Raw genomic sequence first — 6,924 nt, 5'->3', positions numbered from 1 at the left:
CCTGCTGCTGCTGCTGCTCCCCTTAACCCTGCTGCTGCTGCTTCTGCCCCCTTAACCCTGCTGCTGCTGCTGCTGCCCCCTTAACCCTCCTCCTCCTGCTGCTGCTCCCCTTAACCCTGCTCCTCCTCCTCCTGCTGCTGCTCCCCTTAACCCTCCTCCTCCTGCTGCTGCTCCCCTGAACCCTGCTGCTGCTGCTTCTGCCCCCTTAACCCTGCTGCTGCTGCTCCCCTTAACCCTGCTCCTCCTCCTGCTGCTGCTCCCCTTAACCCTGCTGCTGCTGCTGCTGCTCCCCTTAACCCTGCTGCTGCTCCCCTTAACCCTGCTCCTCCTCCTGCTACTGCTCCCCTTAACCCTGCTGCTGCTGCTCCCCTTAACCCTGCTCCTCCTCCTGCTGCTGCTCCCCTTAACCCTGCTGCTGCTGCTGCTGCTCCCCTTAACCCTGCTGCTGCTCCCCTTAACCCTGCTCCTCCTCCTGCTGCTGCTCCCCTGAACCCTGCTGCTGCTGCTTCTGCCCCCTTAACCCTCCCCTGCTGCTGCTGCTCCCCTTAACCCTGCTGCTGCTGCTGGCCCCCTTAACCCTGCTCCTGCTGCTTCTGCTCCCCTTAACCCTGCTGCTGCTGCTGGCCCCCTTAACCCTGCTCCTGCTGCTTCTGCTCCCCTTAACCCTGCTGCTGCTGCTGCTGCCCCCCCTTAACCCTGCTGCTGCTGCTGCTGCCCCCCCTTAACCCTGCTGCTGCTCCTGCAGCCCCCCCTTAACCCTCCTGCTGCTGCTGCTGCCCCCTTAACCCTCCTCCTGCTGCTTCTGCTCCTCTTAACCCTGCTGCTGCTGCTGCCCCCCTTAACCCTCCCCCTGCTGCTGCTGCTGCTCCCCTTAACCCTCCTGCTGCTGCTGCCCCCCTTAACCCTGCTGCTGCTGCTGCTGCTGCTCCCAGGTGAGGTGGCACCTGGCAGGCACAGGTAACAGATTACATGTGTAACTTCATTACTGCTACAACTGTGTTCAGAAACAAAGTAATTCTTGCCCAATTTATAAACAAGGTACAAGTAATTTACTCTTCTAATGAGGTGGAAAAGATTTACAAGTCGGTGGTGCAGTAATCAACACAAGTAGATGGATTGGGAGAATATTAATAATATCATACAGTGGAGTCCAGAAAACAAAAACTTCAGAAAGAAATGAACATATAATATAAGCTCATCGTGTATTCATCCCACAACAGGGACATTTGCATTATTACAGCAGCAAAGAGGATGGCAAAAAATAGAGAGCAATAATTGTTGAAAGAAATAGTAGAAATAATAAAATATAAGATATTTACACCTTCGCACATTTAGGTCCTGAAACTGCCCGTCAGCATATTGAGCTTGGTCTACTGGGAGCGGTGCTGGTTGTACAGTCTAACAGCAGCAGGAAGGAAGGACCTGCAATATCACTTCCTCACAGGTCCTTCCTTCCTGATGCAGATGTTAGCAGAAGTCATATTGTTTTGTTGTTGTTGTTTTTTGGCAGAGCATGGAACTCAAAACACTTTGTAGAAAATGGATCAGTTTGTATCCAAAGCACCATCAGGCAGACCCAAAGTGACCACACACTATCAGAAGATCAATACAACAAGCTGAGTTACCTGAGAGAGAGAAAAGCAGCTTCATCACAGACTCCTATCAGCAGACGTCCTGTCAAGAGGAGGCTGTCTGGTAGTCCATGCCAACTGAAGTGCATGCTAAATATTAAGATATTCAGATTCAGCTTGTCACTTAAATTGTTCAGCTGATATTATCATTTGTAATAATAATAAAAAAGTATTATTACATTTGAAACATGCAATATGTAAAGAGTGATGGATACTATCAGGGCTGGATTGGCAAAGCAGACAATAACTGAAGGTCACCAGACTCTCGCCAGCTCATTTTCAGGTGGTTAATCAGGTTTTAGGTGCAAGCAATCATATGTAGCATCATCTCCAAAAGACACACTTCAAAATCAAGATTCAAATCTTGCAAACATACAGAGCTACATACATATTTTAGTGCTTAATGTTTCAGATGTGCGAGCTGGTTACTCAGCTGGTTCAGGCGGATGAAGGTCAGCAATAAGGAGAAATTAAAAGAGGCTTTACTCTGGAGGGGAAATGGATCCAGGTGGCTAACGTAGCATGCGCATCAATTAGATCATTTGGACTGAAAAAAAAACAGCCCATTTAATATTTTTTGCTGCGCTGTTTCCGCCTCATTTCAGCCTGCACCTGCTTTGCCTCTGCATAGTTGTTGCAGTTAAACTTTTCATATAGTTTTCTGTACTCTCCACAAAAACAAGTTTAGTGACACTACGCTGCCCTTTCTTTTAAACTGTACTGTTTTACTAACTCACTGTCAGGAGTTTTAATAAGACACAGCTTGAATAAAAATGGAAAGTGATGGCCAGAGCAGATAGAAAGATGAACATGCTTAGTGTCAGGTACGATCGATGGTACATCTAATGCATAGTTTGACCTGGAGGTCACGCTGAGACGATCTGAACAGGGCAGCGCAGATAACAAGTGCCCTGCTCTCCTTTAATAACAAAGTGCTTTTGAAGAAGACAGACCTAACCTGCCACAGTGGAGGTGTTAAGTAGTCAGAAGCTTTTTGAAACATTTGTATTGCACAATAGAATATGATGAATATTAATGCTGTTAAAGCAGTTGTCTTTGTGACCTAACAGTCATGAATAATGCATAATGGACTCGTAGTGCTCATATAAGGTGCTTATGGTGCCATATTTACGGTTCATTATGTGAGATATATTTTAGCTTTCACTTGGAATGGAGTATTGCAGTTTTTGTAAATGAGGTGTCCTGCTAATGCTGCTCTGCAGAGTGTGTGCAACATACAGTGTAATAGTCATACTGCCCCCATGTGACAACTACAGCAACCAAAATGATGCTAGGAGAATAAATTAGATGTGTTTTTCCTGTTCTTTATGTATTGTTGTAAATCTGTTACTTCACAGCAGTGACACTCATGAAACAAACTGAATATCGACAACAAACTTCAGTTAATTCATAATTAAAGTTTATTTTTTCCATTTTATCAAAAGGAGCAGCTCCTAATTCCTCCACCTGTTCCTCCTGTTTCCACTTATCTTGGTCTTCCTAGTGGGCAAACAAAGCAATTTCTTTTTGTCTGAGGAGAAAAGGAACACATTTATTAATGTCAAGGTTTACCTCCTGGCGCTGACACTAGAAAATAAAACTGGGCTGCAATCAAGAGGATTTAAAAACTTGATAGCTCAGTTGGTGAGTGTGTGCCTCGTGTTCAAAGGTCCCTAGCTGCAACACATTGCTGTAAATTAGGGATATATGAATTATCAGAGCTGATATTCAGCATTTTTTCACATTATTGTCTTGGTGTTTTTTGTGTCTGATGGGTGGATAAAATAAATCAATAAAAAGATGCAACATTTTGTCTCTGATGCAGCATCCTTTCTGACTGTGGTCTCCACTCAACTAGTAACACGAGCTATTTAATAAATGTAGTGGAGTGGAAATAAAGTAAACATGATAATCCTGATTTAAAGTACCTCAAAACTGTACTTCTGTACAGTAAATCTGTATCGTAGGCTACTGGACCTGTTTCAGTTTGTTGAAGACGTTTCCCGTCTCATCCAAGAAGCTTCTTCGGTTCTAACTAGCTGGAGGAGTTGCAGGTTTTAAACTCTGTGTGGGAGTGTCCTCACAGAGCCATTAAGGACACGTGTGAGCTCTGAGTTTCAGAGTCGTCAGGGCCACTTGTGGTTCGTTGACCCAACCGGCCTTCACGTGGGTTGCTAGAGCTAGGTGAGCCCAGGTGTGAAGGGTTGTTAAGCAGTCTGGGGAGTGAACTGCATTGTAGGTGGGTGATTGCCAAAGATAAAGCGTTGGACTAACGCAAATATGTATTGGTTCGAGATATCGGTTATCGGTCTCCTTGATTACTAATTGGGATTGGAATCAGCAGTGAAAACAACATATCGGTCGGCTCCTGTTGTAATTGCTTTCGTCTTGGTGCAATGTTCTGCTGCACACCGCCCAGCTTTTCCCCCTCGATGTCAAAGAGGCATAAAAACTCATAATAATAACACTCGTCTTCATAAAAGTAATACAGAGTACACTTTTAGTCTTTTCAAACGCAAGTGTATCTGATTACACAAATCATTAGAGTGCATTCAATTCAGGTGTGCCAGTTTCTTTATGCATGCCGGCTCACTGACTGCACTCACAGCTGAATGAAACTGAGCCATCGTTAATGAATGTTATTTGTTACACCTGTGCTTTTAAACCGCAGCAGTGAGAGAAGTCTATCCCTTACCTGAGTAATCTGTGCACCTGTCGCAGCCGGTATATACGTTTGAGCACGCTGCAGGCGGTGAGAGTGAAAGGTATTTATGAGTTGACCCTGATGTAGTCATTTAATGCACTTTTCAGCAGCGGAGGGAGACTAAAACCATTTTAATGGCGTGTAATTTCTGAGAGTGCTTTGGTTCCTCCAGTTTCCTCCACTTTTAGCTGTTCTTCCCGGCCTCCATCTCCCTCCACCTCCTCCTATCTCCTGCTCATTCATTGTGTCAGAAACATCAGTCAAGTGCATTGCTGCCATCGCTGTAGTTAAGACGGACAAACGGGAACATTATTTGTGATTATAAATAAATATATTTGCTTTTATCTTCTGCCTTTGGTCCTTTCGTACACATTTGAGCAGTTATTTCACATTACCACAAAGTGTTTTGCCCTTTTAGTAGGCTATAATGTAGCATTAGTAGCTAATAGCTGTCATAACCTAAACAGAAAAAAATGACATCAAGAGTGTTTTTCGTTCACAATTATAACCGTCCACATGGACTATTTCAGTTCAGTGGTTCCCTTTCTCTCCAGTAGCTTCTATGAATTTCCACACTGGCCTGTATCTTCACACCTGGCATGAAATGTATCCCCTTGTCTTCATTTATGCCTTATTTAATGCCTCATTAATACAGGCCACGGTACGATGTTATACATACAGTACACATTTTTGGCCTTTTACACTCACGCACCCCAAAAGATTTTTTCTGGATCTTTGATATCTTGATACATATATATTTGGTAAGACTTTATAATGTGTGTTACATCATTAAAACAAACAATTCTATATGATTAATAACAGTGTCATTATAGTAAATTAAACTTTATTTAACTGTTTACAAGCAATGAAATGCTTTATAAACTATTTATGAGCAGTTGTTTATTGGAAAGTTGTGACTGATGTTCATAATACCGTAAACGGTTAATAAATACTGTGTAGTTCATTTATAAACATTATTTTGACGCCATCAGAGATGAAACTGATGTTTTTAACCTTTCCAATTACTTAATACATGTTTTATGAACCATTTTATTGTTTCTTAACTCACTAAATCTAATTATCTATAAATTTACCATTTATTAATGATGATTATTATAAAGTGTTACCCATGTTAATAAGTTATTTTTAGCGTAGACATAAGTTTAATGAATTTAAGTCAAAATTGGACATATTTGTAACATATTTGTAACTATTTCTTGGCACTGATATTCATGTCTAAGCCATTATTGGTCAGATTTATACTGTAGTTTTCCAAATGTCCCTGATGTATGGATGGAGGTGGAGGTGGAGGTGGGGGGCCAGGACCTCAGTACTTTTACATCCTGGCTACGGCCCTGCGCCTAACGAGACTGCAAGGAGACAGGAGACAGGAGGCTAGGAGACAGGAGGCTAGGGCTCTTGGTTTCCTCCTAGTTCCCTTCGAAGTCCCCTACATTCCTCCAGAAACCACCTAACGGCTCCCGAGTGCGAACCAGAAGTTAGTGCGCAGCTGCCCCCTCAACACGGTCTGATGCTCGCAGAGTGGATACACCAGCATCCGGCGAGAAACACAGCAAAGTGGAGGAGCAGCGACACTTTTGTCACCGTCCGTTCAGCTGTCAGCGTGTGTGTCGCCGTCCTGCCCGGTGTGTGAGTCCGTGTGAGTCCGTGTGAGTAACGTGTCTGAGGCGGAGAGCAGGGCTGTTGTTCAGCCAGCTGTTTTGGTCAGCGAGGTTAGCCGGCAGCAGCTAGCAGCTAATGTGAACTTAAGCTAGCATGTCGAGAGCAAACATCAGTTTCTGTGTTGTGTCGGTGGTAAAACGGAGCTGAACGGTCCGAGTCGGGAGCTCTCGGTGGCGATGGGACGTGAGAGGTGGACCAGGTTCGGGCAATGAAGCCTCGGTGTTAAAAGGTGAAGGCTAGCTCGGTTCAGACGGGTCCACTGTGATTTGATATCACGTTAAAGGCCGAAGCTAATAACGATAACGTCATCTTGATTGACACGAGGACACATCCCCGCTGTAACTAACAGTGAACAACTTAGAGCAACACGTTAACACACATGTGCGCGTGTGCGTGGTGATAGCTGTTATAACCAGCCGGTCATAAAAAGTGTAGAAATGTCGATTTATTGATCATTTAGCAGCTCTCAGTCTACTTTCCAGGCTCAAATGTTGAAAGTACTATTGTGCAGACCGTTCCTGTGGTGTGCTCTCCTGCTGGGCTCGGTACTGGTTCTGTTCCAGGACGTGTTAGCTGACTGGAAACAGAGCCTGCTCCGACTCGAGCTGCTCAACTTCATTTATTTGAACACCTGGACAGGGAGCAGGACTTGTGTTTGCAGGAAAGGGAGGTCCAACTTCACTGTGTGCATGTGACTACTGCAACTATCTGTCAGTCTGATGACCTGAGGCCTGAAGGTTCATCACCGCACGATATTATACCGATTCTTTGGACAACGATACGATATTTGACGATATCACAGTCTGCATGATACGATTCGATTCAATACAGGGGCCCGTGATCGATGTGAGATGATATCATACGATCAGGCCTTTTAACAAAATAATAACAACGAGATTTTTGATA

General features: G+C 44.3%; 1 protein-coding gene across 6 annotated transcripts in view; it reads left to right on the top strand.

Annotated features, from left to right (window-relative positions):
- The first annotated feature begins 5,745 nt into the window (after positions 1 to 5,745).
- The window catches only part of disp1 (dispatched homolog 1), a 75,332-nt gene continuing 74,153 nt past the window's right edge, over positions 5,746 to 6,924 (top strand). For 4 of the 6 annotated variants that reach the window (XM_084377430.1, XM_084377424.1, XM_084377426.1 and 1 more), the window contains exon 1: positions 5,746 to 6,005. The gene's annotated coding sequence lies outside the window, so the exon portion shown is untranslated. The other 2 variants (XM_084377425.1, XM_084377428.1) reach the window with 2 other exon arrangements.

Source organism: Pagrus pagrus, assembly GCF_965226575.1.
Source record: "Pagrus pagrus genome assembly, chromosome: 16".
Lineage (NCBI taxonomy): Eukaryota > Metazoa > Chordata > Actinopteri > Spariformes > Sparidae > Pagrus > Pagrus pagrus.
Note: the sequence above shows the minus strand (reverse complement) of the source record. Positions and strands in the feature narration are given on the sequence as shown.